This window comes from Alligator mississippiensis, chromosome 1, assembly GCF_030867095.1.
Source record: "Alligator mississippiensis isolate rAllMis1 chromosome 1, rAllMis1, whole genome shotgun sequence".
Taxonomy (NCBI): domain Eukaryota; kingdom Metazoa; phylum Chordata; order Crocodylia; family Alligatoridae; genus Alligator; species Alligator mississippiensis.
Genome location: NC_081824.1, coordinates 418,803,231 through 418,830,603, shown reverse-complemented (window position 1 = coordinate 418,830,603; position 27,373 = coordinate 418,803,231). Strand labels below are relative to the sequence as shown.

The 27,373-nt window shown below is 63.4% G+C and overlaps 32 non-coding genes across 32 annotated transcripts; all 32 read right to left on the bottom strand.

Moving 5' to 3' along the window:
• Positions 1-258: 258 nt before the first annotated feature.
• TRNAK-UUU (transfer RNA lysine (anticodon UUU)) lies at positions 259-331 on the bottom strand. Its single transcript has one exon. It is a non-coding gene; the product is annotated as a tRNA-Lys (tRNA).
• Positions 332-1,541: 1,210 nt separating this feature from the next.
• Positions 1,542-1,614, bottom strand: TRNAK-UUU (transfer RNA lysine (anticodon UUU)). Its single transcript has one exon. It is a non-coding gene; the product is annotated as a tRNA-Lys (tRNA).
• A 1,216-nt stretch (positions 1,615-2,830) lies between these two features.
• Positions 2,831-2,903, bottom strand: TRNAK-UUU (transfer RNA lysine (anticodon UUU)). Its single transcript has one exon. It is a non-coding gene; the product is annotated as a tRNA-Lys (tRNA).
• A 1,209-nt stretch (positions 2,904-4,112) lies between these two features.
• TRNAK-UUU (transfer RNA lysine (anticodon UUU)) lies at positions 4,113-4,185 on the bottom strand. The gene has a single exon. It is a non-coding gene; the product is annotated as a tRNA-Lys (tRNA).
• A 582-nt stretch (positions 4,186-4,767) lies between these two features.
• TRNAP-AGG (transfer RNA proline (anticodon AGG)) lies at positions 4,768-4,839 on the bottom strand. The gene has a single exon. It is a non-coding gene; the product is annotated as a tRNA-Pro (tRNA).
• A 1,844-nt stretch (positions 4,840-6,683) lies between these two features.
• TRNAK-UUU (transfer RNA lysine (anticodon UUU)) lies at positions 6,684-6,756 on the bottom strand. The gene has a single exon. It is a non-coding gene; the product is annotated as a tRNA-Lys (tRNA).
• Positions 6,757-7,344: 588 nt separating this feature from the next.
• TRNAP-AGG (transfer RNA proline (anticodon AGG)) lies at positions 7,345-7,416 on the bottom strand. The gene has a single exon. It is a non-coding gene; the product is annotated as a tRNA-Pro (tRNA).
• A 557-nt stretch (positions 7,417-7,973) lies between these two features.
• TRNAK-UUU (transfer RNA lysine (anticodon UUU)) lies at positions 7,974-8,046 on the bottom strand. Its single transcript has one exon. It is a non-coding gene; the product is annotated as a tRNA-Lys (tRNA).
• Positions 8,047-8,634: 588 nt separating this feature from the next.
• TRNAP-AGG (transfer RNA proline (anticodon AGG)) lies at positions 8,635-8,706 on the bottom strand. The gene has a single exon. It is a non-coding gene; the product is annotated as a tRNA-Pro (tRNA).
• A 557-nt stretch (positions 8,707-9,263) lies between these two features.
• On the bottom strand, positions 9,264-9,336 carry TRNAK-UUU (transfer RNA lysine (anticodon UUU)). The gene has a single exon. It is a non-coding gene; the product is annotated as a tRNA-Lys (tRNA).
• Positions 9,337-10,552: 1,216 nt separating this feature from the next.
• Positions 10,553-10,625, bottom strand: TRNAK-UUU (transfer RNA lysine (anticodon UUU)). The gene has a single exon. It is a non-coding gene; the product is annotated as a tRNA-Lys (tRNA).
• Positions 10,626-11,207: 582 nt separating this feature from the next.
• On the bottom strand, positions 11,208-11,279 carry TRNAP-AGG (transfer RNA proline (anticodon AGG)). Its single transcript has one exon. It is a non-coding gene; the product is annotated as a tRNA-Pro (tRNA).
• A 557-nt stretch (positions 11,280-11,836) lies between these two features.
• Positions 11,837-11,909, bottom strand: TRNAK-UUU (transfer RNA lysine (anticodon UUU)). Its single transcript has one exon. It is a non-coding gene; the product is annotated as a tRNA-Lys (tRNA).
• Positions 11,910-12,491: 582 nt separating this feature from the next.
• On the bottom strand, positions 12,492-12,563 carry TRNAP-AGG (transfer RNA proline (anticodon AGG)). Its single transcript has one exon. It is a non-coding gene; the product is annotated as a tRNA-Pro (tRNA).
• Positions 12,564-14,407: 1,844 nt separating this feature from the next.
• Positions 14,408-14,480, bottom strand: TRNAK-UUU (transfer RNA lysine (anticodon UUU)). Its single transcript has one exon. It is a non-coding gene; the product is annotated as a tRNA-Lys (tRNA).
• A 588-nt stretch (positions 14,481-15,068) lies between these two features.
• On the bottom strand, positions 15,069-15,140 carry TRNAP-AGG (transfer RNA proline (anticodon AGG)). The gene has a single exon. It is a non-coding gene; the product is annotated as a tRNA-Pro (tRNA).
• A 557-nt stretch (positions 15,141-15,697) lies between these two features.
• On the bottom strand, positions 15,698-15,770 carry TRNAK-UUU (transfer RNA lysine (anticodon UUU)). The gene has a single exon. It is a non-coding gene; the product is annotated as a tRNA-Lys (tRNA).
• A 588-nt stretch (positions 15,771-16,358) lies between these two features.
• On the bottom strand, positions 16,359-16,430 carry TRNAP-AGG (transfer RNA proline (anticodon AGG)). The gene has a single exon. It is a non-coding gene; the product is annotated as a tRNA-Pro (tRNA).
• Positions 16,431-16,987: 557 nt separating this feature from the next.
• On the bottom strand, positions 16,988-17,060 carry TRNAK-UUU (transfer RNA lysine (anticodon UUU)). The gene has a single exon. It is a non-coding gene; the product is annotated as a tRNA-Lys (tRNA).
• Positions 17,061-18,276: 1,216 nt separating this feature from the next.
• Positions 18,277-18,349, bottom strand: TRNAK-UUU (transfer RNA lysine (anticodon UUU)). Its single transcript has one exon. It is a non-coding gene; the product is annotated as a tRNA-Lys (tRNA).
• A 582-nt stretch (positions 18,350-18,931) lies between these two features.
• On the bottom strand, positions 18,932-19,003 carry TRNAP-AGG (transfer RNA proline (anticodon AGG)). Its single transcript has one exon. It is a non-coding gene; the product is annotated as a tRNA-Pro (tRNA).
• A 557-nt stretch (positions 19,004-19,560) lies between these two features.
• On the bottom strand, positions 19,561-19,634 carry TRNAK-UUU (transfer RNA lysine (anticodon UUU)). Its single transcript has one exon. It is a non-coding gene; the product is annotated as a tRNA-Lys (tRNA).
• A 582-nt stretch (positions 19,635-20,216) lies between these two features.
• Positions 20,217-20,288, bottom strand: TRNAP-AGG (transfer RNA proline (anticodon AGG)). The gene has a single exon. It is a non-coding gene; the product is annotated as a tRNA-Pro (tRNA).
• Positions 20,289-20,845: 557 nt separating this feature from the next.
• Positions 20,846-20,918, bottom strand: TRNAK-UUU (transfer RNA lysine (anticodon UUU)). Its single transcript has one exon. It is a non-coding gene; the product is annotated as a tRNA-Lys (tRNA).
• Positions 20,919-22,134: 1,216 nt separating this feature from the next.
• On the bottom strand, positions 22,135-22,207 carry TRNAK-UUU (transfer RNA lysine (anticodon UUU)). Its single transcript has one exon. It is a non-coding gene; the product is annotated as a tRNA-Lys (tRNA).
• Positions 22,208-22,789: 582 nt separating this feature from the next.
• Positions 22,790-22,861, bottom strand: TRNAP-AGG (transfer RNA proline (anticodon AGG)). The gene has a single exon. It is a non-coding gene; the product is annotated as a tRNA-Pro (tRNA).
• A 557-nt stretch (positions 22,862-23,418) lies between these two features.
• TRNAK-UUU (transfer RNA lysine (anticodon UUU)) lies at positions 23,419-23,491 on the bottom strand. Its single transcript has one exon. It is a non-coding gene; the product is annotated as a tRNA-Lys (tRNA).
• Positions 23,492-24,707: 1,216 nt separating this feature from the next.
• Positions 24,708-24,780, bottom strand: TRNAK-UUU (transfer RNA lysine (anticodon UUU)). Its single transcript has one exon. It is a non-coding gene; the product is annotated as a tRNA-Lys (tRNA).
• Positions 24,781-25,362: 582 nt separating this feature from the next.
• On the bottom strand, positions 25,363-25,434 carry TRNAP-AGG (transfer RNA proline (anticodon AGG)). The gene has a single exon. It is a non-coding gene; the product is annotated as a tRNA-Pro (tRNA).
• Positions 25,435-25,991: 557 nt separating this feature from the next.
• TRNAK-UUU (transfer RNA lysine (anticodon UUU)) lies at positions 25,992-26,064 on the bottom strand. Its single transcript has one exon. It is a non-coding gene; the product is annotated as a tRNA-Lys (tRNA).
• A 582-nt stretch (positions 26,065-26,646) lies between these two features.
• TRNAP-AGG (transfer RNA proline (anticodon AGG)) lies at positions 26,647-26,718 on the bottom strand. The gene has a single exon. It is a non-coding gene; the product is annotated as a tRNA-Pro (tRNA).
• Positions 26,719-27,275: 557 nt separating this feature from the next.
• Positions 27,276-27,348, bottom strand: TRNAK-UUU (transfer RNA lysine (anticodon UUU)). The gene has a single exon. It is a non-coding gene; the product is annotated as a tRNA-Lys (tRNA).
• Positions 27,349-27,373: the final 25 nt, after the last annotated feature.

Below are 27,373 nucleotides of genomic sequence, written 5' to 3'. Positions count from 1 at the left end.
TGTCCACAACACTACCCCTGCACCCCGCAAATGGGATTTCGATGGGAGGCCAAATCCCAAGCACTGGTAGGCCGAAAAGGTCCCATGAGTGAGACCACAAAGGGAGCCCTGGGATGCTCCCAGTGCAATCAGTGGCTGTAGGCCAAGCAGCAGGAAAAGGGGAGCCACGCGCACACCCCTCAGAACCAGCAGATGAGCCAGAACCAGGTCTCTCTCTCACACCTTCAAAGGGGCAAGCCTAGCACAAGGCCCCACCTGTGCCTGAACAGGGACTTGAACCCTGGACCCTCAGATTAAAAGCCTGAAGCTCTGCCAACTGAGCTGTCCAGGCCACACCCAAAAGCCCGGCCTCACTCTCTTCGCCGCGCTTGCCACCCGCCCCAGGCCCAACCAAACAAGCTAGGCCAGGCCACGAGGACTCCTTCTGGCTCCTCTGGCACTCTCTTGCATAGCGGAGTGCACACTTTTCACCTCCAGCTGGGTTCCAGCTCCTGGCACGGGCAGCCCCTGCCACATGTCCACACCACTGCACCTGCACTCCCCAAAGCCTGCCCAGAAGACTCCTCGCTCAAGGACATGCCTCCCTGACGATGGCTCCCCTAGCTCTTTGGCCACACCCATGCACAAGTAGTCACCTGACCCAAGTGGGACCCAGGGGCCCTGCCCAAGAGGGGCGGGGCAGCACCAGGCCCTGATTTCTGACCACCCCCACGGCCCGACTCTCCTCGCATCGCCTCCTCCACCGCCACCGTCCCAAAACACTATGGGCGTGGGGGCCAGGGAGATGGGGCAAGCAGGTGACTAAAGCTCCCTGCTCTGGGCCATGCACCAGCCTCAAAAGGGAAATGGCCCCACCTGCCTCTGGAGCGGGACAAAAGGGGCAACCCGGCTCCCTCGGCAGGACGCAGAGCAGGGTTCGTCAGGGAGTTGCACCCAGGACCTCCTGCACACTAAGCAGGAATCATGCCGGTAGACTAACAAGCCAGGGACCTCCCCACTCGCCCCTCTGCCCTGCCACATCTCAGGTGCCTGTGACATGGGACCCTCTGGTGCCATGGATCTGCGACGCGGGACTTCCCAGCCCGGCCTTGCAGATCCATAGCATCCCCTGCTGCTCTTCCGCCATGGCGAGCTCTGAAGAGCAACCCTTCCGCTCAGGTCACTACGTCCTCTGCTGCCAACCGGGACTTGGAGGGGACGCCAAATGCCAGGCGCCGGTAGCCCCAAGAGATGCACTGGCAGGCCAGGCTTGGGCTGGGCGGGGCAGGGCCCCTTGCCTGCAGAAGCCCTGATTTTGCTTCAGCCACAGGGCTTGCGATGACGGCAAGAGGGAGGAGCACCTGCTGCCCTTTCCTCACCTGCCCCACATGGGTGGGACCACAAAGGGAGCCCTGGACTGCTCCCAGTGCAATCAGTGCCTGTAGGCCAAGCAGCAGGAAAAGGGGAGCCAAGCGCACACCCTTCAGAACCAGCAGCTGGGCCAGAACCAGGTCTCTCTCTCACACCATCAAAGGGGCAAGCCTAGCACAAGGACCCACCTGTGCCTGAACAGGGACTTGAACGCTGGACCCTCAGATTAAAAGTCTGAAGCTCTGCCAACTGAGCTACCCAGGCCACACCCAAAAGCCAGCCCTCCCTCTCTTCGCCGCGCTTGCCACCCGCCCCCGCCCCAGGCCCAACCAAACAAGCTAGGCCAGGCCACGAGGACTCCTTCTGGCTCCTCTGGCACTCTCTTGCATAGCGGAGTGCACACTTTTCTCCTCCAGCTGGGTTCCAGCTCCTGGCACGGGCAGCCCCTGCCACATGTCCACACCACTGCCCCTGCACTCCCCAAAGCCTGCCCAGAAGACTCCTCGCTCAAGGACATGCCTCCCTGACGATGGCTCCCCTAGCTCTTTGGCCACACCCATGCACAAGTAGTCACCTGACCCAAGTGGGACCCAGGGGCCCTGCCCAAGAGGGGCGGGACAGCACCAGGCCCTGATTTCTGACCACCCCCACGGCCCGCCTCTCCTCGCCTCGCCTCCTCCACCGCCACCGTCCCAAAACACTATGGGCGTGGGGGCCAGGGAGATGGGGCAAGCAGGTGACTAAAGCTCCCTGCTCTGGGCCATGCACCAGCCTCAAAAGGGAAATGGCCCCACCTGCCTCTGGAGCGGGACAAAAGGGGCAACCCGGCTCCCTCGGCAGGACGCAGAGCAGGGTTCGTCAGGGAGTTGCACCCAGGACCTCCTGCACACTAAGCAGGAATCATGCCGGTAGACTAACAAGCCAGGGACCTCCCCACTCGCCCCTCTGCCCTGCCACATCTCAGGTGCCTGTGACATGGGACCCTCTGGTGCCATGGATCTGTGACGCGGGACTTCCCAGCCCGGCCTTGCAGATCCATAGCATCCCCTGCTGCTCTTCCGCCATGGAGAGCTCTGAAGAGCAACCCTTCCGCTGAGGTCACTACGTCCTCTGCTGCCAACCGGGACTTGGAGGGGACGTCAAATGCCAGGCGCCGGTAGCCCCAAGAGATGCACTGGCAGGCCAGGCTTGGGCTGGGCGGGGCAGGGCCCCTTGCCTGCAGAAGCCCTGATTTTGCTTCAGCCACAGGGCTTGCGATGACGGCAAGAGGGAGGAGCACCTGCTGCCCTTTCCTCACCTGCCCCACATGGGTGGGACCACAAAGGGAGCCCTGGACTGCTCCCAGTGCAATCAGTGCCTGTAGGCCAAGCAGCAGGAAAAGGGGAGCCAAGCGCACACCCTTCAGAACCAGCAGCTGGGCCAGAACCAGGTCTCTCTCTCACACCATCAAAGGGGCAAGCCTAGCACAAGGACCCACCTGTGCCTGAACAGGGACTTGAACGCTGGACCCTCAGATTAAAAGTCTGAAGCTCTGCCAACTGAGCTACCCAGGCCACACCCAAAAGCCAGGCCTCCCTCTCTTCGCAGCGCTTGCCACCCGCCCCCGCCCCAGGCCCAACCAAACAAGCTAGGCCAGGCCACGAGGACTCCTTCTGGCTCCTCTGGCACTCTCTTGCATAGCGGAGTGCACACTTTTCTCCTCCAGCTGGGTTCCAGCTCCTGGCACGGGCAGCCCCTGCCACATGTCCACACCACTGCCCCTGCACTCCCCAAAGCCTGCCCAGAAGACTCCTCGCTCAAGGACATGCCTCCCTGACGATGGCTCCCCTAGCTCTTTGGCCACACCCATGCACAAGTAGGCACCTGACCCAAGTGGGACCCAGGGGCCCTGCCCAAGAGGGGCGGGACAGCACCAGGCCCTGATTTCTGACCACCCCCACGGCCCGCCTCTCCTCGCCTCGCCTCCTCCACCGCCACCGTCCCAAAACACTATGGGCGTGGGGGCCAGGGAGATGGGGCAAGCAGGTGACTAAAGCTCCCTGCTCTGGGCCATGCACCAGCCTCAAAAGGGAAATGGCCCCACCTGCCTCTGGAGCGGGACAAAAGGGGCAACCCGGCTCCCTCGGCAGGACGCAGAGCAGGGTTCGTCAGGGAGTTGCACCCAGGACCTCCTGCACACTAAGCAGGAATAATGCCGGTAGACTAACAAGCCAGGGACCTCCCCACTCGCCCCTCTGCCCTGCCACATCTCAGGTGCCTGTGACATGGGACCCTCTGGTGCCATGGATCTGCGACGCGGGACTTCCCAGCCCGGCCTCGCAGATCCATAGCTTCCCCTGCTGCTCTTCCGCCATTGCGAGCTCTGAAGAGCAACCCTTCCGCTCAGGCCACTACGTCCTCTGCTGCCAACCGGGACTTGGAGGAGACGCCAAATGCCAGGCGCCCCAAGAGATGCACTGGCAGGCCAGGCTTGGGCTGGGCGGGGCAGGGCCCCTTGCCTGCAGAAGCCCTGATTTTGCTTCAGCCACAGGGCTTGCGATGACGGCGAGAGGGAGGAGCACCTGCTGCCCTTTCCTCACCTGCCCCACATGGGTGGGACCACAAAGGGAGCCCTGGACTGCTCCCAGTGCAATCAGTGGCTGTAGGCCAAGCAGCAGGAAAAGGGGAGCCAAGCGCACACCCTTCAGAACCAGCAGCTGGGCCAGAACCAGGTCTCTCTCTCACACCATCAAAGGGGCAAAGCTAGCACAAGGCCCCACCTGTGCCTGAACAGGGACTTGAACCCTGGACCCTCAGATTAAAAGTCTGAAGCTCTGCCAACTGAGCTACCCAGGCCACACCCAAAAGCCCGGCCTCCCTCTCTTCGCCGCGCTTGCCACCCGCCCCCGCCCCAGGCCCAACCAAACAAGCTAGGCCAGGCCACGAGGACTCCTTCTGGCTCCTCTGGCACTCTCTTGCATAGCGGAGTGCACACTTTTCTCCTCCAGCTGGGTTCCAGCTCCTGGCACGGGCAGCCCCTGCCACATGTCCACACCACTGCCCCTGCACTCCCCAAAGTCTGCCCAGAAGACTCCTCGCTCAAGGACATGCCTCCCTGACGATGGCTCCCCCAGCTCTTTGGCCACACCCATGCACAAGTAGTCACCTGACCCAAGTGGCACCCAGGGGCCCTGCCCAAGGGCGGCGGGGCAGCGCCAGGCACTGATTTCTGACCACCCCCACGGCCCGCCTCGCCTCGCCTCCTCCACCGCCACCGTCCCACAACACTATGGGCGTGGGGGCCAGGGAGATGGGGCAAGCAGGTGACTAAAGCTCCCTGCTCTGGGCCATGCACCAGCCTCAAAAGGGAAATGGCCCCACCTGCCTCTGGAGCGGGACAAAAGGGGCAACGCGGCTCCCTCAGCAGGGAGCAGAGCAGGGCTCGTCCGGGAGTTGAACCCAGGACCTCCTGCACCCTAAGCAGGAATCATGCCCCTAGACCAACGAGCCAGGGGACTGCCCACAGGCCCCTTTGCCCTGCCACATTTCAGGTGCCTGTGGCATGGGACCCTCTGGTGCCATGGATCTGCGAGGCGGGGCTTTCCAGCACTGCCTCGCAGATCCATGGGTCCCTTTGCGGCTCTTCCCCCATAGCGAGCTCTGAAGAGCATCCCTTCCGCTCGGGCCACAACGTCCAATGCTGCCAACCGGGACTTGGAGGGGAGGCCAAATGCCAGGCGCCGGTAGTCCCAAGAGATGCACTGGCAGGCCAGGCTTGGGGTGGGCAGGGCAGGGCCCCTTTCCTGCAGAAGCCCTGATTTTGCTTCAGCCACGGGGCTTGCGATGACGGCGAGAAGGAAGAGCACCTGCTGCCCTTTCCTCAACTGCCCCCCATGGGTGGGACCACAAAGGGAGCCCTGGGCTGCTCCCAGTGCAATCAGTGGCTGTAGGCCAAGCAGCAGGAAAAGGGGAGCCACACGCACACCCCTCAGAACCAGCAGCTGGGCCAGAACCAGGTCTCTCTCTCACACCTTCAAAGGGGCAAGCCTAGCACAAGGCCCCATCTATGCCTGAACAGGGACTTGAACGCTGGACCCTCAGAATAAAAGTCTGAAGCTCTGCCAACTGATCTATCCAGGCCACGCCCAAAAGTCCGGCCTCCCTCTCTTCGCCGCGCTTGCCACCCGCCCCCGCCCCAGGCCCAACCAAACAAGCTAGGCCAGGCCACGAGGACTCCTTCTGGCTCCTCTGGCACTCTCTTGCATAGCGGAGTGCACACTTTTCTCCTCCAGCTGGGCTCCAGCTCCTGGCACGGGCAGCCCCTGCCACATGTCCACACCACTGCCCCTGCACTCCCCAAAGCCTGCCCAGAAGACTCCTCGCTCAAGGACATGCCTCCCTGACGATGGCTCCCCTAGCTCTTTGGCCACACCCATGCACAAGTAGTCACCTGACCCAAGTGGGACCCAGGGGCCCTGCCCAAGAGGGGCGGGGCAGCACCAGGCCCTGATTTCTGACCACCCCCACGGCCCGCCTCTCCTCGCCTCGCCTCCTCCACCGCCACCGTCCCAAAACACTATGGGCGTGGGGGCCAGGGAGATGGGGCAAGCAGGTGACTAAAGCTCCCTGCTCTGGGCCATGCACCAGCCTCAAAAGGGAAATGGCCCCACCTGCCTCGAGCGGGACAAAAGGGGCAACCCGGCTCCCTCGGCAGGACGCAGAGCAGGGTTCGTCAGGGAGTTGCACCCAGGACCTCCTGCACACTAAGCAGGAATCATGCCGGTAGACTAACAAGCCAGGGACCTCCCCACTCGCCCCTCTGCCCTGCCACATCTCAGGTGCCTGTGGCATGGGACCCTCTGGTGCCATGGATCTGCGACGCGGGACTTCCCAGCCCGGCCTCGCAGATCCATAGCTTCCCCTGCTGCTCTTCCGCCATGGCGAGCTCTGAAGAGCAACCCTTCCGCTCGGGCCACTACGTCCTCTGCTGCCAACCGGGACTTGGAGGGGACGCCAAATGCCAGGCGCCGGTAGCCCCAAGAGATGCACTGGCAGGCCAGGCTTGGGCTGGGCGGGGCAGGGCCCCATGCCTGCAGAAGCCCTGATTTTGCTTCAGCCACAGGGCTTGCGATGACGGCGAGAGGGAGGAGCACCTGCTGCCCTTTCCTCACCTGCCCCACATGGGTGGGACCACAAAGGGAGCCCTGGACTGCTCCCAGTGCAATCAGTGGCTGTAGGCCAAGCAGCAGGAAAAGGGGAGCCAAGCGCACACCCCTCAGAACTAGCAGCTGGGCCAGAACCAGGTCTCTCTCTCACACCATCAAAGGGGCAAGCCTAGCACAAGGCCCCACCTACGCCTGAACAGGGACTTGAACCCTGGACCCTCAGATTAAAAGTCTGAAGCTCTGCCAACTGAGCTATCCAGGCCACACCCAAACCCCCGGCCTCCCTCTCTTCGCCGCGCTTGCCACCCGCCCCCGCCCCCGCCCCAGGCCCAACCAAACAAGCTAGGCCAGGCCACGAGGACTCCTTCTGGCTCCTCTGGCACTCTCTTGCATAGCGGAGTGCACACTTATCTCCTCCAGCTGGGTTCCAGCTCCTGGCACGGGCAGCCCCTGCCACATGTCCACACCACTGCCCCTGCACTCCCCAAAGTCTGCCCAGAAGACTCCTCGCTCAAGGACATGCCTCCCTGACGATGGATCCCCCAGCTCTTTGGCCACACCCATGCACAAGTAGTCACCTGAACCAAGTGGCACCCAGGGGCCCTGCCCAAGGGGGGCGGGGCAGCGCCAGGCACTGATTTCTGACCACCCCCACGGCCCGCCTCGCCTCGCCTCCTCCACCGCCACCGTCCCACAACACTATGGGCGTGGGGGCCAGGGAGATGGGGCAAGCAGGTGACTAAAGCTCCCTGCTCTGGGCCATGCACCAGCCTCAAAAGGGAAATGGCCCCACCTGCCTCTGGAGCAGGACAAAAGGGGCAAAGCGGCTCCCTCAACAGGGAGCAGAGCAGGGCTCGTCCGGGAGTTGAACCCGGGACCTCCTGCACCCTAAGCAGGAATCATGCCCCTAGACCAACGAGCCAGGGGACTGCCCACACGCCCCTTTGCCCTACCACATTTCAGGTGCCTGTGGCATGGGACCCTCTGGTGCCATGGATCTGCGAGGCGGGGCTTTCCAGCACTGCCTCGGAGATCCATGGGTCCCTTTACGGCTCTTCCCCCATAGCGAGCTCTGAAGAGCATCCCTTCCGCTCAGGCCACAACGTCCTCTGCTGCCAACCGGGACTTGGAGGGGAGGCCAAATGCCAGGCGCCGGTAGTCCCAAGAGATGCACTGGCAGGCCAGGCTTTGGGTGGGCAGGGCAGGGCCCCTTTCCTGCAGAAGCCCTGATTTTGCATCAGCCACGGGGCTTGCGATGACGGCGAGAAGGAAGAGCATCTGCTGCCCTTTCCTCAACTGCCCCCCATGGGTGGGACCACAAAGGGAGCCCTGGGCTGCTCCCAGTGCAATCAGTGGCTGTAGGCCAAGCAGCAGGGAAAGGGGAGCCAAGCGCACACCCCTCAGAACCAGCAGCTGGGCCAGAACCAGGTCTCTCTCTCACACCATCAAAGGGGCAAGCCTAGCACAAGGCCCCACCTGCGCCTGAACAGGGACTTGAACCCTGGACCCTCAGATTAAAAGTCTGAAGCTCTGCCAACTGAGCTATCCAGGCCACACCCAAAAGCCCGGCCTCCCTCTCTTCGCCGCGCTTGCCACCCGCCCCCGCCCCCGCCCCAGGCCCAACCAAACAAGCTAGGCCAGGCCACGAGGACTCCTTCTGGCTCCTCTGGCACTCTCTTGCATAGCGGAGTGCACACTTATCTCCTCCAGCTGGGTTCCAGCTCCTGGCACGGGCAGCCCCTGCCACATGTCCACACCACTGCCCCTGCACTCCCCAAAGTCTGCCCAGAAGACTCCTCGCTCAAGGACATGCCTCCCTGACGATGGCTCCCCCAGCTCTTTGCCCACACCCATGCACAAGTAGTCACCTGAACCAAGTGGCACCCAGGGGCCCTGCCCAAGGGGGGCGGGGCAGCGCCAGGCACTGATTTCTGACCACCCCCACGGCCCGCCTCGCCTCGCCTCCTCCACCGCCACCGTCCCACAACACTATGGGCGTGGGGGCCAGGGAGATGGGGCAAGCAGGTGACTAAAGCTCCCTGCTCTGGGCCATGCACCAGCCTCAAAAGGGAAATGGCCCCACCTGCCTCTGGAGCGGGACAAAAGGGGCAACGCGGCTCCCTCAGCAGGGAGCAGAGCAGGGCTCGTCCGGGAGTTGAACCCAGGACCTCCTGCACCCTAAGCAGGAATCATGCCCCTAGACCAACGAGCCAGGGGACTGCCCACACGCCCCTTTGCCCTGCCACATTTCAGGTGCCGGTGGCATGGGACCCTCTGGTGCCATGGATCTGCGAGGCGGGGCTTTCCAGCACTGCCTCGCAGATCCATGGGTCCCTTTGCGGCTCTTCCCCCATAGCGAGCTCTAAAGAGCATCCCTTCCGCTCGGGCCACAACGTCCAATGCTGCCAACCGGGACTTGGAGGGGAGGCCAAATGCCAGGCGCCGGTAGTCCCAAGAGATGCACTGGCAGGCCAGGCTTGGGGTGGGCAGGGCAGGGCCCCTTTCCTGCAGAAGCCCTGATTTTGCTTCAGCCACGGGGCTTGCGATGACGGCGAGAAGGAAGAGCGCCTGCTGCCCTTTCCTCAACTGCCCCCCATGGGTGGGACAACAAAGGGAGCCCTGGGCTGCTCCCAGTGCAATCAGTGGCTGTAGGCCAAGCAGCAGGAAAAGGGGAGCCACACGCACACCCCTCAGAACCAGCAGCTGGGCCAGAACCAGGTCTCTCTCTCACACCTTCAAAGGGGCAAGCCTAGCACAAGGCCCCACCTGCGCCTGAACAGGGACTTGAACGCTGGACCCTCAGAATAAAAGTCTGAAGTTCTGCCAACTGAGCTATCCAGGCCACACCCAAAAGTCCATTCTCCCTCTCTTCGCCGTGCTTGCCACCCGCCCCCGCCCCAGGCCCAACCAAACAATCTAGGCCAGGCCACGAGGACTCCTTCTGGCTCCTCTGGCACTCTCTTGCATAGCGGAGTGCACACTTTTCTCCTCCAGCTGGGTTCCAGCTCCTGGCACGGGCAGCCCCTGCCACATGTCCACACCACTGCCCCTGCACTCCCCAAAGCCTGCCCAGAAGACTCCTCGCCCAAGGACATGCCTCCCTGACGATGGCTCCCCTAGCTCTTTGGCCACACCCATGCACAAGTAGTCACCTGACCCAAGTGGGACCCAGGGGCCCTGCCCAAGAGGGGCCGGGCAGCACCAGGCCCTGATATCTGACCACCCCCACGGCCCGCCTCTCCTCGCCTCGCCTCCTCCACCGCCACCGTCCCAAAACACTATGGGCGTGGGGGCCAGGGAGATGGGGCAAGCAGGTGACTAAAGCTCCCTGCTCTGGGCCATGCACCAGCCTCAAAAGGGAAATGGCCCCACCTGCCTCTGGAGCGGGACAAAAGGGGCAACCCGGCTCCCTCGGCAGGACGCAGAGCAGGGTTCGTCAGGGAGTTGCACCCAGGACCTCCTGCACACTAAGCAGGAATCATGCCGGTAGACTAACAAGCCAGGGACCTCCCCACTCGCCCCTCTGCCCTGCCACATCTCAGGTGCCTGTGGCATGGGACCCTCTGGTGCCATGGATCTGCGACGCGGGACTTCCCAGCCCGGCCTGGCAGATCCATAGCTTCCCCTGCTGCTCTTCCGCCATGGCGAGCTCTGAAGAGCAACCCTTCCGCTCGGGCCACTACGTCCTCTGCTGCCAACCGGGACTTGGAGGGGACGCCAAATGCCAGGCGCCGGTAGCCCCAAGAGATGCACTGGCAGGCCAGGCTTGGGCTGGGCGGGGCAGGGCCTCTTGCCTGCAGAAGCCCTGATTTTGCTTCAGCCACAGGGCTTGCGATGACGGCGAGAGGGAGGAGAACCTGCTGCCCTTTCCTCAACTGCCCCACATGGGTGGGACCACAAAGGGAGCCCTGGACTGCTCCCAGTGCAATCAGTGGCTGTAGGCCAAGCAGCAGGAAAAGGGGAGCCAAGAGCACACCCCTCAGAACCAGCAGCTGGGCCAGAACCAGGTCTCTCTCTCACACCTTCAAAGGGGCAAGCCTAGCACAAGGCCCCACCTGCGCCTGAACAGGGACTTGAACCCTGGACCCTCAGATTAAAAGTCTGAAGCTCTGCCAACTGAGCTATCCAGGCCACACCCAAAAGCCCGGCCTCCCTCTCTTCGCCGCGCTTGCCACCCGCCCCCGCCCCAGGCCCAACCAAACAAGCTAGGCCAGGCCACGAGGACTCCTTCTGGCTCCTCTGGCACTCTCTTGCATAGCGGAGTGCACACTTTTCTCCTCCAGCTGGGTTCCAGCTCCTGGCACGGGCAGCCCCTGCCACATGTCCACACCACTGCCCCTGCACTCCCCAAAGTCTGCCCAGAAGACTCCTCGCTGAAGGACATGCCTCCCAGACGATGGCTCCCCCAGCTCTTTGGCCACACCCATGCACAAGTAGTCACCTGACCAAAGTGGGACCCAGGGGCCCTGCCCAAGGGGGGCGGGGCAGCGCCAGGCACTGATTTCTGACCACCCCCACGGCCCGCCTCGCCTCGCCTCCTCCACCGCCACCGTCCCACAACACTATGGGCGTGGGGGCCAGGGAGATGGGGCAAGCAGGTGACTAAAGCTCCCTGCTCTGGGCCATGCACCAGCCTCAAAAGGGAAACGGCCCCACCTGCCTCTGGAGCGGGACAAAAGGGGCAACCCGGCTCCCTCAGCAGGGAGCAGAGCAGGGCTCGTCCGGGAGTTGAACCCGGGACCTCCTGCACCCTAAGCAGGAATCATGCCCCTAGACCAACGAGCCAGGGGACTGCCCACAGGCCCCTTTGCCCTTCCACATTTCAGGTGCCGGTGGCATGGGACCCTCTGGTGCCATGGATCTGCGAGGCGGGACTTTCCAGCACTGCCTCGCAGATCCATGGGTCCCTTTGCGGCTCTTCCCCCATAGCGAGCTCTGAAGAGCATCCCTTCCGCTCGGGCCACAACGTCCTCTGCTGCCAACCGGGACTTGGAGGGGAGGCCAAATGCCAGGCGCCGGTAGTCCCAAGAGATGCACTGGCAGGCCAGGCTTGGGGTGGGCAGGGCAGGGCCCCTTTCCTGCAGAAGCCCTGATTTTGCTTCAGCCACGGGGCTTGCGATGACGGCGAGAAGGAAGAGCACCTGCTGCCCTTTCCTCAACTGCCCCCCATGGGTGGGACCACAAAGGGAGCCCTGGGCTGCTCCCAGTGCAATCAGTGGCTGTAGGCCAAGCAGCAGGAAAAGGGGAGCCACACGCACACCACTCAGAACCAGCAGCTGGGCCAGAACCAGGTCTCTCTCTCACACCTTCAAAGGGGCAAGCCTAGCACAAGGCCCCACCTGCGCCTGAACAGGGACTTGAACCCTGGACCCTCAGATTAAAAGTCTGAAGCTCTGCCAACTGAGCTATCCAGGCCACACCCAAAAGCCCGGCCTCCCTCTCTTCGCCGCGCTTGCCACCCGCCCCCGCCCCAGGCCCAACCAAACAAGCTAGGCCAGGCCACGAGGACTCCTTCTGGCTCCTCTGGCACTCTCTTGCATAGCGGAGTGCACACTTTTCTCCTCCAGCTGGGTTCCAGCTCCTGGCACGGGCAGCCCCTGCCACATGTCCACACCACTGCCCCTGCACTCCCCAAAGTCTGCCCAGAAGACTCCTCGCTCAAGGACATGCCTCCCAGACGATGGCTCCCCCAGCTCTTTGGCCACACCCATGCACAAGTAGTCACCTGACCCAAGTGGCACCCAGGGGCCCTGCCCAAGGGCGGCGGGGCAGCGCCAGGCACTGATTTCTGACCACCCCCACGGCCCGCCTCGCCTCGCCTCCTCCACCGCCACCGTCCCACAACACTATGGGCGTGGGGGCCAGGGAGATGGGGCAAGCAGGTGACTAAAGCTCCCTGCTCTGGGCCATGCACCAGCCTCAAAAGGGAAATGGCCCCACCTGCCTCTGGAGCGGGACAAAAGGGGCAACGCGGCTCCCTCAGCAGGGAGCAGAGCAGGGCTCGTCCGGGAGTTGAACCCAGGACCTCCTGCACCCTAAGCAGGAATCATGCCCCTAGACCAACGAGCCAGGGGACTGCCCACACGCCCCTTTGCCCTGCCACATTTCAGGTGCCTGTGGCATGGGACCCTCTGGTGCCATGGATCTGCGAGGCGGGGCTTTCCAGCACTGCCTCGCAGATCCATGGGTCCCTTTGCGGCTCTTCCCCCATAGCGAGCTCTGAAGAGCATCCCTTCCGCTCGGGCCACAACGTCCAATGCTGCCAACCGGGACTTGGAGGGGAGGCCAAATGCCAGGCGCCGGTAGTCCCAAGAGATGCACTGGCAGGCCAGGCTTGGGGTGGGCAGGGCAGGGCCCCTTTCCTGCAGAAGCCCTGATTTTGCTTCAGCCACGGAGCTTGCGATGACGGCGAGAAGGAAGAGCACCTGCTGCCCTTTCCTCAACTGCCCCCCATGGGTGGGACCACAAAGGGAGCCCTGGGCTGCTCCCAGTGCAATCAGTGGCTGTAGGCCAAGCAGCAGGAAAAGGGGAGCCACACGCACACCCCTCAGAACCAGCAGCTGGGCCAGAACCAGGTCTCTCTCTCACACCTTCAAAGGGGCAAGCCTAGCACAAGGCCCCATCTATGCCTGAACAGGGACTTGAACGCTGGACCCTCAGAATAAAAGTCTGAAGCTCTGCCAACTGATCTATCCAGGCCACGCCCAAAAGTCCGGCCTCCCTCTCTTCGCCGCGCTTGCCACCCGCCCCCGCCCCAGGCCCAACCAAACAAGCTAGGCCAGGCCACGAGGACTCCTTCTGGCTCCTCTGGCACTCTCTTGCATAGCGGAGTGCACACTTTTCTCCTCCAGCTGGGCTCCAGCTCCTGGCACGGGCAGCCCCTGCCACATGTCCACACCACTGCCCCTGCACTCCCCAAAGCCTGCCCAGAAGACTCCTCGCTCAAGGACATGCCTCCCTGACGATGGCTCCCCTAGCTCTTTGGCCACACCCATGCACAAGTAGTCACCTGACCCAAGTGGGACCCAGGGGCCCTGCCCAAGAGGGGCGGGGCAGCACCAGGCCCTGATTTCTGACCACCCCCACGGCCCGCCTCTCCTCGCCTCGCCTCCTCCACCGCCACCGTCCCAAAACACTATGGGCGTGGGGGCCAGGGAGATGGGGCAAGCAGGTGACTAAAGCTCCCTGCTCTGGGCCATGCACCAGCCTCAAAAGGGAAATGGCCCCACCTGCCTCGAGCGGGACAAAAGGGGCAACCCGGCTCCCTCGGCAGGACGCAGAGCAGGGTTCGTCAGGGAGTTGCACCCAGGACCTCCTGCACACTAAGCAGGAATCATGCCGGTAGACTAACAAGCCAGGGACCTCCCCACTCGCCCCTCTGCCCTGCCACATCTCAGGTGCCTGTGGCATGGGACCCTCTGGTGCCATGGATCTGCGACGCGGGACTTCCCAGCCCGGCCTCGCAGATCCATAGCTTCCCCTGCTGCTCTTCCGCCATGGCGAGCTCTGAAGAGCAACCCTTCCGCTCGGGCCACTACGTCCTCTGCTGCCAACCGGGACTTGGAGGGGACGCCAAATGCCAGGCGCCGGTAGCCCCAAGAGATGCACTGGCAGGCCAGGCTTGGGCTGGGCGGGGCAGGGCCCCATGCCTGCAGAAGCCCTGATTTTGCTTCAGCCACAGGGCTTGCGATGACGGCGAGAGGGAGGAGCACCTGCTGCCCTTTCCTCACCTGCCCCACATGGGTGGGACCACAAAGGGAGCCCTGGACTGCTCCCAGTGCAATCAGTGGCTGTAGGCCAAGCAGCAGGAAAAGGGGAGCCAAGCGCACACCCCTCAGAACTAGCAGCTGGGCCAGAACCAGGTCTCTCTCTCACACCATCAAAGGGGCAAGCCTAGCACAAGGCCCCACCTACGCCTGAACAGGGACTTGAACCCTGGACCCTCAGATTAAAAGTCTGAAGCTCTGCCAACTGAGCTATCCAGGCCACACCCAAACCCCCGGCCTCCCTCTCTTCGCCGCGCTTGCCACCCGCCCCCGCCCCCGCCCCAGGCCCAACCAAACAAGCTAGGCCAGGCCACGAGGACTCCTTCTGGCTCCTCTGGCACTCTCTTGCATAGCGGAGTGCACACTTATCTCCTCCAGCTGGGTTCCAGCTCCTGGCACGGGCAGCCCCTGCCACATGTCCACACCACTGCCCCTGCACTCCCCAAAGTCTGCCCAGAAGACTCCTCGCTCAAGGACATGCCTCCCTGACGATGGATCCCCCAGCTCTTTGGCCACACCCATGCACAAGTAGTCACCTGAACCAAGTGGCACCCAGGGGCCCTGCCCAAGGGGGGCGGGGCAGCGCCAGGCACTGATTTCTGACCACCCCCACGGCCCGCCTCGCCTCGCCTCCTCCACCGCCACCGTCCCACAACACTATGGGCGTGGGGGCCAGGGAGATGGGGCAAGCAGGTGACTAAAGCTCCCTGCTCTGGGCCATGCACCAGCCTCAAAAGGGAAATGGCCCCACCTGCCTCTGGAGCAGGACAAAAGGGGCAAAGCGGCTCCCTCAACAGGGAGCAGAGCAGGGCTCGTCCGGGAGTTGAACCCGGGACCTCCTGCACCCTAAGCAGGAATCATGCCCCTAGACCAACGAGCCAGGGGACTGCCCACACGCCCCTTTGCCCTACCACATTTCAGGTGCCTGTGGCATGGGACCCTCTGGTGCCATGGATCTGCGAGGCGGGGCTTTCCAGCACTGCCTCGGAGATCCATGGGTCCCTTTACGGCTCTTCCCCCATAGCGAGCTCTGAAGAGCATCCCTTCCGCTCAGGCCACAACGTCCTCTGCTGCCAACCGGGACTTGGAGGGGAGGCCAAATGCCAGGCGCCGGTAGTCCCAAGAGATGCACTGGCAGGCCAGGCTTTGGGTGGGCAGGGCAGGGCCCCTTTCCTGCAGAAGCCCTGATTTTGCATCAGCCACGGGGCTTGCGATGACGGCGAGAAGGAAGAGCATCTGCTGCCCTTTCCTCAACTGCCCCCCATGGGTGGGACCACAAAGGGAGCCCTGGGCTGCTCCCAGTGCAATCAGTGGCTGTAGGCCAAGCAGCAGGGAAAGGGGAGCCAAGCGCACACCCCTCAGAACCAGCAGCTGGGCCAGAACCAGGTCTCTCTCTCACACCATCAAAGGGGCAAGCCTAGCACAAGGCCCCACCTGCGCCTGAACAGGGACTTGAACCCTGGACCCTCAGATTAAAAGTCTGAAGCTCTGCCAACTGAGCTATCCAGGCCACACCCAAAAGCCCGGCCTCCCTCTCTTCGCCGCGCTTGCCACCCGCCCCCGCCCCCGCCCCAGGCCCAACCAAACAAGCTAGGCCAGGCCACGAGGACTCCTTCTGGCTCCTCTGGCACTCTCTTGCATAGCGGAGTGCACACTTATCTCCTCCAGCTGGGTTCCAGCTCCTGGCACGGGCAGCCCCTGCCACATGTCCACACCACTGCCCCTGCACTCCCCAAAGTCTGCCCAGAAGACTCCTCGCTCAAGGACATGCCTCCCTGACGATGGCTCCCCCAGCTCTTTGCCCACACCCATGCACAAGTAGTCACCTGAACCAAGTGGCACCCAGGGGCCCTGCCCAAGGGGGGCGGGGCAGCGCCAGGCACTGATTTCTGACCACCCCCACGGCCCGCCTCGCCTCGCCTCCTCCACCGCCACCGTCCCACAACACTATGGGCGTGGGGGCCAGGGAGATGGGGCAAGCAGGTGACTAAAGCTCCCTGCTCTGGGCCATGCACCAGCCTCAAAAGGGAAATGGCCCCACCTGCCTCTGGAGCGGGACAAAAGGGGCAACGCGGCTCCCTCAGCAGGGAGCAGAGCAGGGCTCGTCCGGGAGTTGAACCCAGGACCTCCTGCACCCTAAGCAGGAATCATGCCCCTAGACCAACGAGCCAGGGGACTGCCCACACGCCCCTTTGCCCTGCCACATTTCAGGTGCCGGTGGCATGGGACCCTCTGGTGCCATGGATCTGCGAGGCGGGGCTTTCCAGCACTGCCTCGCAGATCCATGGGTCCCTTTGCGGCTCTTCCCCCATAGCGAGCTCTGAAGAGCATCCCTTCCGCTCGGGCCACAACGTCCAATGCTGCCAACCGGGACTTGGAGGGGAGGCCAAATGCCAGGCGCCGGTAGTCCCAAGAGATGCACTGGCAGGCCAGGCTTGGGGTGGGCAGGGCAGGGCCCCTTTCCTGCAGAAGCCCTGATTTTGCTTCAGCCACGGGGCTTGCGATGACGGCGAGAAGGAAGAGCACCTGCTGCCCTTTCCTCAACTGCCCCCCATGGGTGGGACCACAAAGGGAGCCCTGGGCTGCTCCCAGTGCAATCAGTGGCTGTAGGCCAAGCAGCAGGAAAAGGGGAGCCACACGCACACCCCTCAGAACCAGCAGCTGGGCCAGAACCAGGTCTCTCTCTCACACCTTCAAAGGGGCAAGCCTAGCACAAGGCCCCACCTGCGCCTGAACAGGGACTTGAACGCTGGACCCTCAGAATAAAAGTCTGAAGTTCTGCCAACTGAGCTATCCAGGCCACACCCAAAAGTCCATTCTCCCTCTCTTCGCCGTGCTTGCCACCCGCCCCCGCCCCAGGCCCAACCAAACAATCTAGGCCAGGCCACGAGGACTCCTTCTGGCTCCTCTGGCACTCTCTTGCATAGCGGAGTGCACACTTTTCTCCTCCAGCTGGGTTCCAGCTCCTGGCACGGGCAGCCCCTGCCACATGTCCACACCACTGCCCCTGCACTCCCCAAAGCCTGCCCAGAAGACTCCTCGGCCAAGGACATGCCTCCCTGACGATGGCTCCCCTAGCTCTTTGGCCACACCCATGCACAAGTAGTCACCTGACCCAAGTGGGACCCAGGGGCCCTGCCCAAGAGGGGCCGGGCAGCACCAGGCCCTGATATCTGACCACCCCCACGGCCCGCCTCTCCTCGCCTCGCCTCCTCCACCGCCACCGTCCCAAAACACTATGGGCGTGGGGGCCAGGGAGATGGGGCAAGCAGGTGACTAAAGCTCCCTGCTCTGGGCCATGCACCAGCCTCAAAAGGGAAATGGCCCCACCTGCCTCTGGAGCGGGACAAAAGGGGCAACCCGGCTCCCTCGGCAGGACGCAGAGCAGGGTTCGTCAGGGAGTTGCACCCAGGACCTCCTGCACACTAAGCAGGAATCATGCCGGTAGACTAACAAGCCAGGGACCTCCCCACTCGCCCCTCTGCCCTGCCACATCTCAGGTGCCTGTGGCATGGGACCCTCTGGTGCCATGGATCTGCGACGCGGGACTTCCCAGCCCGGCCTGGCAGATCCATAGCTTCCCCTGCTGCTCTTCCGCCATGGCGAGCTCTGAAGAGCAACCCTTCCGCTCGGGCCACTACGTCCTCTGCTGCCAACCGGGACTTGGAGGGGACGCCAAATGCCAGGCGCCGGTAGCCCCAAGAGATGCACTGGCAGGCCAGGCTTGGGCTGGGCGGGGCAGGGCCTCTTGCCTGCAGAAGCCCTGATTTTGCTTCAGCCACAGGGCTTGCGATGACGGCGAGAGGGAGGAGAACCTGCTGCCCTTTCCTCAACTGCCCCACATGGGTGGGACCACAAAGGGAGCCCTGGACTGCTCCCAGTGCAATCAGTGGCTGTAGGCCAAGCATTAGGAAAAGGGGAGCCAAGAGCACACCCCTCAGAACCAGCAGCTGGGCCAGAACCAGGTCTCTCTCTCACACCTTCAAAGGGGCAAGCCTAGCACAAGGCCCCACCTGCGCCTGAACAGGGACTTGAACCCTGGACCCTCAGATTAAAAGTCTGAAGCTCTGCCAACTGAGCTATCCAGGCCACACCCAAAAGCCCGGCCTCCCTCTCTTCGCCGCGCTTGCCACCCGCCCCCGCCCCAGGCCCAACCAAACAAGCTAGGCCAGGCCACGAGGACTCCTTCTGGCTCCTCTGGCACTCTCTTGCATAGCGGAGTGCACACTTTTCTCCTCCAGCTGGGTTCCAGCTCCTGGCACGGGCAGCCCCTGCCACATGTCCACACCACTGCCCCTGCACTCCCCAAAGTCTGCCCAGAAGACTCCTCGCTGAAGGACATGCCTCCCAGACGATGGCTCCCCCAGCTCTTTGGCCACACCCATGCACAAGTAGTCACCTGACCAAAGTGGGACCCAGGGGCCCTGCCCAAGGGGGGCGGGGCAGCGCCAGGCACTGATTTCTGACCACCCCCACGGCCCGCCTCGCCTCGCCTCCTCCACCGCCACCGTCCCACAACACTATGGGCGTGGGGGCCAGGGAGATGGGGCAAGCAGGTGACTAAAGCTCCCTGCTCTGGGCCATGCACCAGCCTCAAAAGGGAAACGGCCCCACCTGCCTCTGGAGCGGGACAAAAGGGGCAACCCGGCTCCCTCAGCAGGGAGCAGAGCAGGGCTCGTCCGGGAGTTGAACCCGGGACCTCCTGCACCCTAAGCAGGAATCATGCCCCTAGACCAACGAGCCAGGGGACTGCCCACAGGCCCCTTTGCCCTTCCACATTTCAGGTGCCGGTGGCATGGGACCCTCTGGTGCCATGGATCTGCGAGGCGGGACTTTCCAGCACTGCCTCGCAGATCCATGGGTCCCTTTGCGGCTCTTCCCCCATAGCGAGCTCTGAAGAGCATCCCTTCCGCTCGGGCCACAACGTCCTCTGCTGCCAACCGGGACTTGGAGGGGAGGCCAAATGCCAGGCGCCGGTAGTCCCAAGAGATGCACTGGCAGGCCAGGCTTGGGGTGGGCAGGGCAGGGCCCCTTTCCTGCAGAAGCCCTGATTTTGCTTCAGCCACGGGGCTTGCGATGACGGCGAGAAGGAAGAGCACCTGCTGCCCTTTCCTCAACTGCCCCCCATGGGTGGGACCACAAAGGGAGCCCTGGGCTGCTCCCAGTGCAATCAGTGGCTGTAGGCCAAGCAGCAGGAAAAGGGGAGCCACACGCACACCACTCAGAACCAGCAGCTGGGCCAGAACCAGGTCTCTCTCTCACACCTTCAAAGGGGCAAGCCTAGCACAAGGCCCCACCTGCGCCCTGAACAGGGACTTGAACCCTGGACCCTCAGATTAAAAGTCTGAAGCTCTGCCAACTGAGCTATCCAGGCCACACCCAAAAGCCCGGCCTCCCTCTCTTCGCCGCGCTTGCCACCCGCCCCCGCCCCAGGCCCAACCAAACAAGCTAGGCCAGGCCACGAGGACTCCTTCTGGCTCCTCTGGCACTCTCTTGCATAGCGGAGTGCACACTTTTCTCCTCCAGCTGGGTTCCAGCTCCTGGCACGGGCAGCCCCTGCCACATGTCCACACCACTGCCCCTGCACTCCCCAAAGTCTGCCCAGAAGACTCCTCGCTCAAGGACATGCCTCCCAGACGATGGCTCCCCCAGCTCTTTGGCCACACCCATGCACAAGTAGTCACCTGACCCAAGTGGGACCCAGGGGCCCTGCCCAAGGGGGGCGGGGCAGCGCCAGGCACTGATTTCTGACCACCCCCACGGCCCGCCTCGCCTCGCCTCCTCCACCGCCACCGTCCCACAACACTATGGGCGTGGGGGCCAGGGAGATGGGGCAAGCAGGTGACTAAAGCTCCCTGCTCTGGGCCATGCACCAGCCTCAAAAGGGAAATGGCCCCACCTGCCTCTGGAGCGGGACAAAAGGGGCAACGCGGCTCCCTCAGCAGGGAGCAGAGCAGGGCTCGTCCGGGAGTTGAACCCAGGACCTCCTGCACCCTAAGCAGGAATCATGCCCCTAGACCAACGAGCCAGGGGACTGCCCACACGCCCCTTTGCCCTGCCACATTTCAGGTGCCGGTGGCATGGGACCCTCTGGTGCCATGGATCTGCGAGGCGGGGCTTTCCAGCACTGCCTCGCAGATCCATGGGTCCCTTTGCGGCTCTTCCCCCATAGCGAGCTCTGAAGAGCATCCCTTCCGCTCGGGCCACAACGTCCAATGCTGCCAACCGGGACTTGGAGGGGAGGCCAAATGCCAGGCGCCGGTAGTCCCAAGAGATGCACTGGCAGGCCAGGCTTGGGGTGGGCAGGGCAGGGCCCCTTTCCTGCAGAAGCCCTGATTTTGCTTCAGCCACGGGGCTTGCGATGACGGCGAGAAGGAAGAGCACCTGCTGCCCTTTCCTCAACTGCCCCCCATGGGTGGGACCACAAAGGGAGCCCTGGGCTGCTCCCAGTGCAATCAGTGGCTGTAGGCCAAGCAGCAGGAAAAGGGGAGCCACACGCACACCCCTCAGAACCAGCAGCTGGGCCAGAACCAGGTCTCTCTCTCACACCTTCAAAGGGGCAAGCCTAGCACAAGGCCCCACCTGCGCCTGAACAGGGACTTGAACGCTGGACCCTCAGAATAAAAGTCTGAAGTTCTGCCAACTGAGCTATCCAGGCCACACCCAAAAGTCCATTCTCCCTCTCTTCGCCGTGCTTGCCACCCGCCCCCGCCCCAGGCCCAACCAAACAATCTAGGCCAGGCCACGAGGACTCCTTCTGGCTCCTCTGGCACTCTCTTGCATAGCGGAGTGCACACTTTTCTCCTCCAGCTGGGTTCCAGCTCCTGGCACGGGCAGCCCCTGCCACATGTCCACACCACTGCCCCTGCACTCCCCAAAGCCTGCCCAGAAGACTCCTCGCCCAAGGACATGCCTCCCTGACGATGGCTCCCCTAGCTCTTTGGCCACACCCATGCACAAGTAGTCACCTGACCCAAGTGGGACCCAGGGGCCCTGCCCAAGAGGGGCCGGGCAGCACCAGGCCCTGATATCTGACCACCCCCACGGCCCGCCTCTCCTCGCCTCGCCTCCTCCACCGCCACCGTCCCAAAACACTATGGGCGTGGGGGCCAGGGAGATGGGGCAAGCAGGTGACTAAAGCTCCCTGCTCTGGGCCATGCACCAGCCTCAAAAGGGAAATGGCCCCACCTGCCTCTGGAGCGGGACAAAAGGGGCAACCCGGCTCCCTCGGCAGGACGCAGAGCAGGGTTCGTCAGGGAGTTGCACCCAGGACCTCCTGCACACTAAGCAGGAATCATGCCGGTAGACTAACAAGCCAGGGACCTCCCCACTCGCCCCTCTGCCCTGCCACATCTCAGGTGCCTGTGGCATGGGACCCTCTGGTGCCATGGATCTGCGACGCGGGACTTCCCAGCCCGGCCTGGCAGATCCATAGCTTCCCCTGCTGCTCTTCCGCCATGGCGAGCTCTGAAGAGCAACCCTTCCGCTCGGGCCACTACGTCCTCTGCTGCCAACCGGGACTTGGAGGGGACGCCAAATGCCAGGCGCCGGTAGCCCCAAGAGATGCACTGGCAGGCCAGGCTTGGGCTGGGCGGGGCAGGGCCTCTTGCCTGCAGAAGCCCTGATTTTGCTTCAGCCACAGGGCTTGCGATGACGGCGAGAGGGAGGAGAACCTGCTGCCCTTTCCTCAACTGCCCCACATGGGTGGGACCACAAAGGGAGCCCTGGACTGCTCCCAGTGCAATCAGTGGCTGTAGGCCAAGCATTAGGAAAAGGGGAGCCAAGAGCACACCCCTCAGAACCAGCAGCTGGGCCAGAACCAGGTCTCTCTCTCACACCTTCAAAGGGGCAAGCCTAGCACAAGGCCCCATCTATGCCTGAACAGGGACTTGAACCCTGGACCCTCAGATTAAAAGTCTGAAGCTCTGCCAACTGAGCTATCCAGGCCACACCCAAAAGCCCGGCCTCCCTCTCTTCGCCGCGCTTGCCACCCGCCCCCGCCCCAGGCCCAACCAAACAAGCTAGGCCAGGCCACGAGGACTCCTTCTGGCTCCTCTGGCACTCTCTTGCATAGCGGAGTGCACACTTTTCTCCTCCAGCTGGGTTCCAGCTCCTGGCACGGGCAGCCCCTGCCACATGTCCACACCACTGCCCCTGCACTCCCCAAAGTCTGCCCAGAAGACTCCTCGCTGAAGGACATGCCTCCCAGACGATGGCTCCCCCAGCTCTTTGGCCACACCCATGCACAAGTAGTCACCTGACCAAGGTGGGACCCAGGGGCCCTGCCCAAGGGGGGCGGGGCAGCGCCAGGCACTGATTTCTGACCACCCCCACGGCCCGCCTCGCCTCGCCTCCTCCACCGCCACCGTCCCACAACACTATGGGCGTGGGGGCCAGGGAGATGGGGCAAGCAGGTGACTAAAGCTCCCTGCTCTGGGCCATGCACCAGCCTCAAAAGGGAAATGGCCCCACCTGCCTCTGGAGCGGGACAAAAGGGGCAACCCGGCTCCCTCAGCAGGGAGCAGAGCAGGGCTCGTCCGGGAGTTGAACCCGGGACCTCCTGCACCCTAAGCAGGAATCATGCCCCTAGACCAACGAGCCAGGGGACTGCCCACAGGCCCCTTTGCCCTTCCACATTTCAGGTGCCGGTGGCATGGGACCCTCTGGTGCCATGGATCTGCGAGGCGGGACTTTCCAGCACTGCCTCGCAGATCCATGGGTCCCTTTGCGGCTCTTCCCCCATAGCGAGCTCTGAAGAGCATCCCTTCCGCTCGGGCCACAACGTCCTCTGCTGCCAACCGGGACTTGGAGGGGAGGCCAAATGCCAGGCGCCGGTAGTCCCAAGAGATGCACTGGCAGGCCAGGCTTGGGGTGGGCAGGGCAGGGCCCCTTTCCTGCAGAAGCCCTGATTTTGCTTCAGCCACGGGGCTTGCGATGACGGCGAGAAGGAAGAGCACCTGCTGCCCTTTCCTCAACTGCCCCCCATGGGTGGGACCACAAAGGGAGCCCTGGGCTGCTCCCAGTGCAATCAGTGGCTGTAGGCCAAGCAGCAGGAAAAGGGGAGCCACACGCACACCACTCAGAACCAGCAGCTGGGCCAGAACCAGGTCTCTCTCTCACACCTTCAAAGGGGCAAGCCTAGCACAAGGCCCCACCTGCGCCTGAACAGGGACTTGAACCCTGGACCCTCAGATTAAAAGTCTGAAGCTCTGCCAACTGAGCTATCCAGGCCACACCCAAAAGCCCGGCCTCCCTCTCTTCGCCGCGCTTGCCACCCGCCCCCGCCCCAGGCCCAACCAAACAAGCTAGGCCAGGCCACGAGGACTCCTTCTGGCTCCTCTGGCACTCTCTTGCATAGCGGAGTGCACACTTTTCTCCTCCAGCTGGGTTCCAGCTCCTGGCACGGGCAGCCCCTGCCACATGTCCACACCACTGCCCCTGCACTCCCCAAAGCCTGCCCAGAAGACTCCTCGCTCAAGGACATGCCTCCCTGACGATGGCTCCCCTAGCTCTTTGGCCACACCCATGCACAAGTAGTCACCTGACCCAAGTGGGACCCAGGGGCCCTGCCCAAGAGGGGCGGGGCAGCACCAGGCCCTGATTTCTGACCACCCCCACGGCCCGCCTCTCCTCGCCTCGCCTCCTCCACCGCCACCGTCCCAAAACACTATGGGCGTGGGGGCCAGGGAGATGGGGCAAGCAGGTGACTAAAGCTCCCTGCTCTGGGCCATGCACCAGCCTCAAAAGGGAAATGGCCCCACCTGCCTCTGGAGCGGGACAAAAGGGGCAACCCGGCTCCCTCGGCAGGACGCAGAGCAGGGTTCGTCAGGGAGTTGCACCCAGGACCTCCTGCACACTAAGCAGGAATCATGCCGGTAGACTAACAAGCCAGGGACCTCCCCACTCGCCCCTCTGCCCTGCCACATCTCAGGTGCCTGTGGCATGGGACCCTCTGGTGCTATGGATCTGCGACGCGGGACTTCCCAGCCCGGCCTCGCAGATCCATAGCTTCCCCTGCTGCTCTTCCGCCATGGCGAGCTCTGAAGAGCAACCCTTCCGCTCGGGCCACTACGTCCTCTGCTGCCAACCGGGACTTGGAGGGGACGCCAAATGCCAGGCGCCGGCAGCCCCAAGAGATGCACTGGCAGGCCAGGCTTGGGCTGGGCGGGGCAGGGCCTCTTGCCTGCAGAAGCCCTGATTTTGCTTCAGCCACAGGGCTTGCGATGACGGCGAGAGGGAGGAGAACCTGCTGCCCTTTCCTCTCCTGCCCCACATGGGTGGGACCACAAAGGGAGCCCTGGACTGCTCCCAGTGCAATCAGTGGCTGTAGGCCAAGCAGCAGGAAAAGGGGAGCCAAGAGCACACCCCTCAGAACCAGCAGCTGGGCCAGAACCAGGTCTCTCTCTCACACCATCAAAGGGGCAAGCCTAGCACAAGGCCCCACCTGTGCCTGAACAGGGACTTGAACCCTGGACCCTCAGATTAAAAGTCTGAAGCTCTGCCAACTGAGCTATCCAGGCCACACCCAAAAGCCCGGCCTCCCTCTCTTCGCCGCGCTTGCCACCCGCCCCCGCCCCAGGCCCAACCAAACAAGCTAGGCCAGGCCACGAGGACTCCTTCTGGCTCCTCTGGCACTCTCTTGCATAGCGGAGTGCACACTTTTCTCCTCCACCTGGGTTCCAGCTCCTGGCACGGGCAGCCCCTGCCACATCTCCACACCACTGCCCCTGCACTCCCCAAAGTCTGCCCAGAAGACTCCTCGCTCAAGGACATGCCTCCCTGACGATGGCTCCCCCAGCTCTTTGGCCACACCCATGCACAAGTAGTCACCTGACCCAAGTGGGACCCAGGGGCCCTGCCCAAGGGGGGCGGGGCAGCGCCAGGCACTGATTTCTGACCACCCCCACGGCCCGCCTCGCCTCGCCTCCTCCACCGCCACCGTCGCACAACACTATGGGCGTGGGGGCCAGGGAGATGGGGCAAGCAGGTGACTAAAGCTCCCTGCTCTGGGCCATGCACCAGCCTCAAAAGGGAAACGGCCCCACCTGCCTCTGGAGCAGGACAAAAGGGGCAACCCGGCTCCCTCAGCAGGGAGCAGAGCAGGGCTCGTCCGGGAGTTGAACCCGGGACCTCCTGCACCCTAAGCAGGAATCATGCCCCTAGACCAACGAGCCAGGGGACTGCCCACAGGCCCCTTTGCCCTTCCACATTTCAGGTGCCGGTGGCATGGGACCCTCTGGTGCCATGGATCTGCGAGGCGGGACTTTCCAGCACTGCCTCGCAGATCCATGGGTCCCTTTGCGGCTCTTCCCCCATAGCGAGCTCTGAAGAGCATCCCTTCCGCTCGGGCCACAACGTCCTCTGCTGCCAACCGGGACTTGGAGGGGAGGCCAAATGCCAGGCGCCGGTAGTCCCAAGAGATGCACTGGCAGGCCAGGCTTGGGGTGGGCAGGGCAGGGCCCCTTTCCTGCAGAAGCCCTGATTTTGCTTCAGCCACGGGGCTTGCGATGACGGCGAGAAGGAAGAGCACCTGCTGCCCTTTCCTCAACTGCCCCCCATGGGTGGGACCACAAAGGGAGCCCTGGGCTGCTCCCAGTGCAATCAGTGGCTGTAGGCCAAGCAGCAGGAAAAGGGGAGCCACACGCACACCACTCAGAACCAGCAGCTGGGCCAGAACCAGGTCTCTCTCTCACACCTTCAAAGGGGCAAGCCTAGCACAAGGCCCCACCTGCGCCTGAACAGGGACTTGAACCCTGGACCCTCAGATTAAAAGTCTGAAGCTCTGCCAACTGAGCTATCCAGGCCACACCCAAAAGCCCGGCCTCCCTCTCTTCGCCGCGCTTGCCACCCGCCCCCGCCCCAGGCCCAACCAAACAAGCTAGGCCAGGCCACGAGGACTCCTTCTGGCTCCTCTGGCACTCTCTTGCATAGCGGAGTGCACACTTTTCTCCTCCAGCTGGGTTCCAGCTCCTGGCACGGGCAGCCCCTGCCACATGTCCACACCACTGCCCCTGCACTCCCCAAAGTCTGCCCAGAAGACTCCTCGCTCAAGGACATGCCTCCCAGACGATGGCTCCCCCAGCTCTTTGGCCACACCCATGCACAAGTAGTCACCTGACCCAAGTGGGACCCAGGGGCCCTGCCCAAGGGGGGCGGGGCAGCGCCAGGCACTGATTTCTGACCACCCCCACGGCCCGCCTCGCCTCGCCTCCTCCACCGCCACCGTCCCACAACACTATGGGCGTGGGGGCCAGGGAGATGGGGCAAGCAGGTGACTAAAGCTCCCTGCTCTGGGCCATGCACCAGCCTCAAAAGGGAAATGGCCCCACCTGCCTCTGGAGCGGGACAAAAGGGGCAACGCGGCTCCCTCAGCAGGGAGCAGAGCAGGGCTCGTCCGGGAGTTGAACCCAGGACCTCCTGCACCCTAAGCAGGAATCATGCCCCTAGACCAACGAGCCAGGGGACTGCCCACACGCCCCTTTGCCCTGCCACATTTCAGGTGCCGGTGGCATGGGACCCTCTGGTGCCATGGATCTGCGAGGCGGGGCTTTCCAGCACTGCCTCGCAGATCCATGGGTCCCTTTGCGGCTCTTCCCCCATAGCGAGCTCTGAAGAGCATCCCTTCCGCTCGGGCCACAACGTCCAATGCTGCCAACCGGGACTTGGAGGGGAGGCCAAATGCCAGGCGCCGGTAGTCCCAAGAGATGCACTGGCAGGCCAGGCTTGGGGTGGGCAGGGCAGGGCCCCTTTCCTGCAGAAGCCCTGATTTTGCTTCAGCCACGGGGCTTGCGATGACGGCGAGAAGGAAGAGCACCTGCTGCCCTTTCCTCAACTGCCCCCCATGGGTGGGACCACAAAGGGAGCCCTGGGCTGCTCCCAGTGCAATCAGTGGCTGTAGGCCAAGCAGCAGGAAAAGGGGAGCCACACGCACACCCCTCAGAACCAGCAGCTGGGCCAGAACCAGGTCTCTCTCTCACACCTTCAAAGGGGCAAGCCTAGCACAAGGCCCCACCTGCGCCTGAACAGGGACTTGAACGCTGGACCCTCAGAATAAAAGTCTGAAGTTCTGCCAACTGAGCTATCCAGGCCACACCCAAAAGTCCATTCTCCCTC